The sequence below is a fragment of the Styela clava genome, chromosome 12 (genome assembly GCF_964204865.1).
Source record: "Styela clava chromosome 12, kaStyClav1.hap1.2, whole genome shotgun sequence".
NCBI lineage: Eukaryota > Metazoa > Chordata > Ascidiacea > Stolidobranchia > Styelidae > Styela > Styela clava.
In genome coordinates, this window is record NC_135261.1 from 17350001 (window position 1) to 17357500 (window position 7500).

At 55.6% G+C, this 7500-nt stretch overlaps 3 non-coding genes across 3 annotated transcripts in view; all 3 read left to right on the forward strand.

Annotated features, from left to right (window-relative positions):
* The first annotated feature begins 4397 nt into the window (after positions 1–4397).
* Positions 4398–6208, forward strand: LOC144430886 (small subunit ribosomal RNA). Its single transcript, XR_013479798.1, has one exon. It is a non-coding gene; the product is annotated as a small subunit ribosomal RNA (ribosomal RNA).
* Positions 6209–6506: 298 nt separating this feature from the next.
* Positions 6507–6659, forward strand: LOC144430852 (5.8S ribosomal RNA). Its single transcript, XR_013479768.1, has one exon. It is a non-coding gene; the product is annotated as a 5.8S ribosomal RNA (ribosomal RNA).
* Positions 6660–6950: 291 nt separating this feature from the next.
* The window catches only part of LOC144430941 (large subunit ribosomal RNA), a 3514-nt gene continuing 2964 nt past the window's right edge, over positions 6951–7500 (forward strand). The window contains exon 1 of the ribosomal RNA XR_013479813.1: positions 6951–7500. This exon is cut by the window's right edge and continues 2964 nt beyond it. This is a non-coding gene — a ribosomal RNA (large subunit ribosomal RNA).

Genomic DNA, 7500 nt, shown 5'->3' on the forward strand with positions numbered 1-7500 from the left:
GCTGCGTCGCCGGCATCGGCGTCGAAAGAAGCCGAGCCGAAAAAAGTTAAAGTACAAACGTGCAAGCATACTAACCTAACCCTAGGTAAGGTATGTTAGAGCGAAAGACAGTAAACTCGAATGAGCCAAGAAAGAGCGGCGTGCGGGGCTGGTCGGAGCGCACACATCTCTCGGTGGCTGGCGGGCGAGAGAGTGCTGCGTCGCCGGCATCGGCGTCGAAAGAAGCCGAGCCGAAAAAAGTTAAAGTACAAACGTGCAAGCATACTAACCTAACCCTAGGTAAGGCATGTTAGAGCGAAAGACAGTAAACTCGAATGAGCCAAGAAAGAGCGGCGTGCGGGGCCGGTCGGAGCGCACACATCTCTCGGTGGCTGGCGGGCGAGAGAGTGCTGCGTCGCCGGCATCGGCGTCGAAAGAAGCCGAGCCGAAAAAAGTTAAAGTACAAACGTGCAAGCATACTAACCTAACCCTAGGTAAGGCATGTTAGAGCGAAAGACAGTAAACTCGAATGAGCCAAGAAAGAGCGGCGTGCGGGGCCGGTCGGAGCGCACACATCTCTCGGTGGCTGGCGGGCGAGAGAGTGCTGCGTCGCCGGCATCGGCGTCGAAAGAAGCCGAGCCGAAAAAAGTTAAAGTACAAACGTGCAAGCATACTAACCTAACCCTAGGTAAGGCATGTTAGAGCGAAAGACAGTAAACTCGAATGAGCCAAGAAAGAGCGGCGTGCGGGGCTGGTCGGAGCGCACACATCTCTCGGTGGCTGGCGGGCGAGAGAGTGCTGCGTCGCCGGCATCGGCGTCGAAAGAAGCCGAGCCGAAAAAAGTTAAAGTACAAACGTGCAAGCATACTAACCTAACCCTAGATAAGGCATGTTAGAGCGAAAGACAGTAAACTCGAATGAGCCACGAAAGAGCGGCGTGCGGGGCCGGTCGGAGCGCACACATCTCTCGGTGGCTGGCGGGCGAGAGAGTGCTGCGTCGCCGGCATCGGCGTCGAAAGAAGCCGAGCCGAAAAAAGTTAAAGTACAAACGTGCAAGCATACTAACCTAACCCTAGGTAAGGCATGTTAGAGCGAAAGACAGTAAACTCGAATGAGCCAAGAAAGAGCGGCGTGCGGGGCCGGTCGGAGCGCACACATCTCTCGGTGGCTGGCGGGCGAGAGAGTGCTGCGTCGCCGGCATCGGCGTCGAAAGAAGCCGAGCCGAAAAAAGTTAAAGTGCAAACGTGCAAGCATACTAACCTAACCCTAGGTAAGGCATGTTAGAGCGAAAGACAGTAAACTCGAATGAGCCAAGAAAGAGCGGCGTGCGGGGCCGGTCGGAGCGCACACATCTCTCGGTGGCTGGCGGGCGAGAGAGTGCTGCGTCGCCGGCATCGGCGTCGAAAGAAGCCGAGCCGAAAAAAGTTAAAGTACAAACGTGCAAGCATACTAACCTAACCCTAGGTAAGGCATGTTAGAGCGAAAGACAGTAAACTCGAATGAGCCAAGAAAGAAGCCGAGCCGAAAAAAGTTAAAGTACAAACGTGCAAGCATACTAACCTAACCCTAGGTAAGGCATGTTAGAGCGAAAGACAGTAAACTCGAATGAGCCAAGAAAGAGCGGCGTGCGGGGCCGGTCGGAGCGCACACATCTCTCGGTGGCTGGCGGGCGAGAGAGTGCTGCGTCGCCGGCATCGGCGTCGAAAGAAGCCGAGCCGAAAAAAGTTAAAGTACAAACGTGCAAGCATACTAACCTAACCCTAGGTAAGGCATGTTAGAGCGAAAGACAGTAAACTCGAATGAGCCAAGAAAGAGCGGCGTGCGGGGCCGGTCGGAGCGCACACATCTCTCGGTGGCTGGCGGGCGAGAGAGTGCTGCGTCGCCGGCATCGGCGTCGAAAGAAGCCGAGCCGAAAAAAGTTAAAATACAAACGTGCAAGCATACTAACCTAACCCTAGGTAAGGCATGTTAGAGCGAAAGACAGTAAACTCGAATGAGCCAAGAAAGAGCGGCGTGCGGGGCCGGTCGGAGCGCACACATCTCTCGGTGGCTGGCGGGCGAGAGAGTGCTGCGTCGCCGGCATCGGCGTCGAAAGAAGCCGAGCCGAAAAAAGTTAAAGTACAAACGTGCAAGCATACCAACCTAACCCTAGGTAAGGCATGTTAGAGCGAAAGACAGTAAACTCGAATGAGCCAAGAAAGAGCGGCGTGCGGGGCTGGTCGGAGCGCACACATCTCTCGGTGGCTGGCGGGCGAGAGAGTGCTGCGTCGCCGGCATCGGCGTCGAAAGAAGCCGAGCCGAAAAAAGTTAAAGTACAAACGTGCAAGCATACTAACCTAACCCTAGGTAAGGCATGTTAGAGCGAAAGACAGTAAACTCGAATGAGCCAAGAAAGAGCGGCGTGCGGGGCCGGTCGGAGCGCACACATCTCTCGGTGGCTGGCGGGCGAGAGAGTGCTGCGTCGCCGGCATCGGCGTCGAAAGAAGCCGAGCCGAAAAAAGTTAAAGTACAAACGTGCAAGCATACTAACCTAACCCTAGGTAAGGCATGTTAGAGCGAAAGACAGTAAACTCGAATGAGCCAAGAAAGAGCGGCGTGCGGGGCCGGTCGGAGCGCACACATCTCTCGGTGGCTGGCGGGCGAGAGAGTGCTGCGTCGCCGGCATCGGCGTCGAAAGAAGCCGAGCCGAAAAAAGTTAAAGTGCAAACGTGCAAGCATACTAACCTAACCCTAGGTAAGGCATGTTAGAGCGAAAGACAGTAAACTCGAATGAGCCAAGAAAGAGCGGCGTGCGGGGCCGGTCGGAGCGCACACATCTCTCGGTGGCTGGCGGGCGAGAGAGTGCTGCGTCGCCGGCATCGGCGTCGAAAGAAGCCGAGCCGAAAAAAGTTAAAGTACAAACGTGCAAGCATACTAACCTAACCCTAGGTAAGGCATGTTAGAGCGAAAGACAGTAAACTCGAATGAGCCAAGAAAGAAGCCGAGCCGAAAAAAGTTAAAGTACAAACGTGCAAGCATACTAACCTAACCCTAGGTAAGGCATGTTAGAGCGAAAGACAGTAAACTCGAATGAGCCAAGAAAGAGCGGCGTGCGGGGCCGGTCGGAGCGCACACATCTCTCGGTGGCTGGCGGGCGAGAGAGTGCTGCGTCGCCGGCATCGGCGTCGAAAGAAGCCGAGCCGAAAAAAGTTAAAGTACAAACGTGCAAACATACTAACCTAACCCTAGGTAAGGCATGTTAGAGCGAAAGACAGTAAACTCGAATGAGCCAAGAAAGAGCGGCGTGCGGGGCCGGTCGGAGCGCACACATCTCTCGGTGGCTGGCGGGCGAGAGAGTGCTGCGTCGCCGGCATCGGCGTCGAAAGAAGCCGAGCCGAAAAAAGTTAAAGTACAAACGTGCAAGCATACTAACCTAACCCTAGGTAAGGCATGTTAGAGCGAAAGACAGTAAACTCGAATGAGCCAAGAAAGAGCGGCGTGCGGGGCCGGTCGGAGCGCACACATCTCTCGGTGGCTGGCGGGCGAGAGAGTGCTGCGTCGCCGGCATCGGCGTCGAAAGAAGCCGAGCCGAAAAAAGTTAAAGTACAAACGTGCAAGCATACTAACCTAACCCTAGGTAAGGCATGTTAGAACGAAAGACAGTAAACTCGAATGAGCCAAGAAAGAGCGGCGTGCGGGGCCGGTCGGAGCGCACACATCTCTCGGTGGCTGGCGGGCGAGAGAGTGCTGCGTCGCCGGCATCGGCGTCGAAAGAAGCCGGTGCAAGCATACTAACCTAACCCTAGGTAAGGCATGTTAGAGCGAAAGACAGTAAACTCGAATGAGCCAAGAAAGAAGCCGAGCCGAAAAAAGTTAAAGTACGAACGTGCAAGCATACTAACCTAACCCTAGGTAAGGCATGTTAGAGCGAAAGACAGTAAACTCGAATGAGCCAAGAAAGAGCGGCGTGCGGGGCCGGTCGGAGCGCACACATCTCTCGGTGGCTGGCGGGCGAGAGAGTGCTGCGTCGCCGGCATCGGCGTCGAAAGAAGCCGAGCCGAAAAAAGTTAAAGTACAAACGCGATGCTAATGAGCGAGCCGTTGTCTCGACTAATATGTAGGGGGCGTTCGATCGAGCGTCTGGCTTGAGCGCTTGTCGGCCTAGCAGAACGGTCGCATTGTTATGACCAGGTTTTAGGCACCGCTGCAGGCGGCCGGCAGAGCTCTTGTTTGTGCGAAACTGAATGGATCGAGCCCGAGAGAGGGCGAGCAAAGAAAAAACGCAAATCGCTCCGCCTGGCACTGCCGGCGAGAGCGTGGACGTCGCGGCCAGCGACTGTCGAAGCTGAGTACGGCCGCAGGCGATCGCCTCGGTCTTAAACGAATGCGACGAGCACGCGCCGGGCGGCCCAGCAAGGGCCGAGCGCAGCTGTCGCAGCTATCTGGTTGATCCTGCCAGTAGTTGATATGCTTGTCTCAAAGATTAAGCCATGCAGGTGCAAGTACGAGTTCTCGTAAAGCGAAACTGCGAATGGCTCATTAAACCAGTCTTGGTTTATTTGGTCTCGTGAGCGAAGTGGATAACTGTGGTAATTCTAGAGCTAATACATGCATTAAGCGCCGACTTCGGGAGGCGCGCTTTTATCAGATCAAAACCGACCGGGTTCGTCCTGTGACGTTTGATGACTCTGGATAACCACGCGGATCGTACGGTCTCTGCACCGACGACGTATCATTCAAGTGTCTGCCCTATCAACTGTCGAAGGTACGCTACGTGCCTACCTTTGTGATAACGGGTAACGGGGAATCAGGGTTCGATTCCGGAGAGGGAGCCTGAGAAACGGCTACCACATCCAAGGAAGGCAGCAGGCGCGCAAATTACCCATTCCCGACACGGGGAGGTAGTGACGAAAAATAACAATACAGGACTCTAACGAGGCCCTGTAATTGGAATGAGTACATCCTAAAACTCTTAACGAGTATCCATTGGAGGGCAAGTCTGGTGCCAGCAGCCGCGGTAATTCCAGCTCCAACAGTGTATGCTAAAGTTGTTGCGGTTGAAAAGCTCGTAGTTGGATTTTGGGCGAGCGCCGCCGGTCCGTCGCAAGGCGTGTCACTGGTTGCGTTCGCCTCACCTTTGGTTCTCCGTCGGTGCTCTTGACTGAGTGTCGGCGGTGGCCGATAAGTTTACTTTGAAAAAATTAGAGTGTTCAAAGCAGGCTGTTCTCCTGCATAGTGTTGCATGGAATAATGGAATAGGACCTCGGTTCTATTTTGTTCGTTTTCGGAGCACGAGGTAATGATTAAGAGGGACAGACGGGGGCGTCCGTACTCTGCCGTTAGAGGTAAAATTCTTGGATCGGCGGAAGACGAACTACTGCGAAAGCATTCGCCAAGAATGTTTTCTTTAATCAAGAGCGAAAGTCAGAGGTTCGAAGACGATCAGATACCGTCCTAGTTCTGACTATAAACGATGCCAACTAGCGATCGGGAGGCGTTACCATGACGACCTTTCCGGCAGCTTCCGGGAAACCAAAGTCTTTGGGTTCCGGGGGAAGTATGGTTGCAAAGCTGAAACTTAAAGGAATTGACGGAAGGGCACCACCAGGAGTGGAGCCTGCGGCTTAATTTGACTCAACACGGGGAAACTCACCCGGCCCGGACACAGGTAGGATTGACAGATTGAGAGCTCATTCTTGATTCTGTGGGTGGTGGTGCATGGCCGTTCTTAGTTGGTGGAGCGATTTGTCTGCTTAATTCCGATAACGAACGAGACTCTGGCATGCTAAGTAGTTACGCGACCTTCTCGGTCGGCGTCTAACTTCTTAGAGGGACTAGTGGCGTTTAGCCACACGAGATTGAGCAATAACAGGTCTGTGATGCCCTTAGATGTCCGGGGCCGCACGCGCGCTACACTGAGTGAAGCAGCGAGTGTCTAACCTAGGCCGAAAAGTCCGGGTAACCCGTTGAACCTCATTCGTGATTGGGATAGGGACTTGCAATTGTTTCCCTTGAACGAGGAATTCCCAGTAAGCGCAAGTCATCAACTTGCGTTGATTACGTCCCTGCCCTTTGTACACACCGCCCGTCGCTACTACCGATTGAATGGTTTAGTGAGATCCTTGGATCGGCCCCGTCGCGGCTGGCAACGGCCGCGTCGGCGTGTCGAGAAGACGATCAAACTTGATCATTTAGAGGAAGTAAAAGTCGTAACAAGGTTTCCGTAGGTGAACCTGCGGAAGGATCATTACCGAAAGTGGTGGTAGGCCCCGGCCGACCGCGCACTTAATTGTCTTTGGGTGCCGCCGAGAGGGCGGCCGTCAATCGGGGTTCCGCCCCGTGCGACACGCGTAACACGTTGGCATAGCAAGGCAGCCGAGTGCGATGGTGGCTTCTGGGCACCTCGCTCGATGTGCCGCCGGCCCAGCCCGGCGGTCGCTCGGCGCCGTTTGTTGGTGTTTTTGTGCAGTTGTTGTCGGTGGTGGTTTTGTGGTCGATCCCACAGTGTGACGTCCGCGCGCTTCGGCGCCGGGCGAAACGTCGAGGACGACTCTTAACGGTGGATCACTCGGCTCGCGAGTCGATGAAGGACGCAGCCAAGTGCGAGAAGTAATGTAATTGCAGAACACATTGAACGTCGACCTTCTGAACGCGAATTGCGGTCTCGGGTCAATCCCGGGACCGCGTCTGCCTCAGGGTCGCGTTCGTCCTCACCCGAGGGCCGTAGCCTGGCCTCTGCGAAAACGGCCGGGCGTCGCCCCAAGTTGAAGCGGTCGCCGAGCTTTCTCGGCGCGACCGCGTGTCCCGTACACCGCCGGCCCCTTGACGTGTTGTTCAACTACGTTCGAGGGGTGGGTCCAGGTCGGTTGGTCCGGTCACGAGATCAAGACCGACCGTGGGCCAAGGCGGCGACGGTACGCGCTCGGTCGGCGCCGGCGGCGACGACTTGCGATGCCAGCGGGCCGTGTGAGAAGCGGCCCGCTTGACACATACGACCTGAGTTCAGGCGAGAGCACCCGCTGAATTTAAGCATATTATTAAGCGGAGGAAAAGAAACCAACAGGGATTCCCTGAGTAACGGCGAGTGAACCGGGAAGAGTCCAGCGTCGAATCTGCGCGCTTTTTGAGCGCGCCGAGTTGTGACGTACGGAAGTCCCAGTGCGGCTGACGGCGAGCGCCGGTGTCCTTCTGATCGAGGCCTCGTCCCACGGCGGGTGTTAGGCCCATAGGGGCGCTTGCCTTGGCCGCTTCGGGTCTTCTCGGAGTCGGGTTGTTTGGGAATGCAGCCCAAAGCGGGTGGTAAACTCCACCTAAGACTAAATACGGTCGCGAGACCGATAGCGGACAAGTACCGTAAGGGAAAGTTGAAAAGCACTTTGAAGAGAGAGTTCAAGAGTACGTGAAACCATTGAGAGGCAAACGGGAGGGCCCGTCAGGTCGCCGGCTCGCTTTCAGTTGGGTGCGGGGGCGCGCCATCTCGGTTCGCGGACGCTTAAGGCGCCGCTGCCGAGTCGGCTCGCGCACCGTCTCAGCGCACTAGCG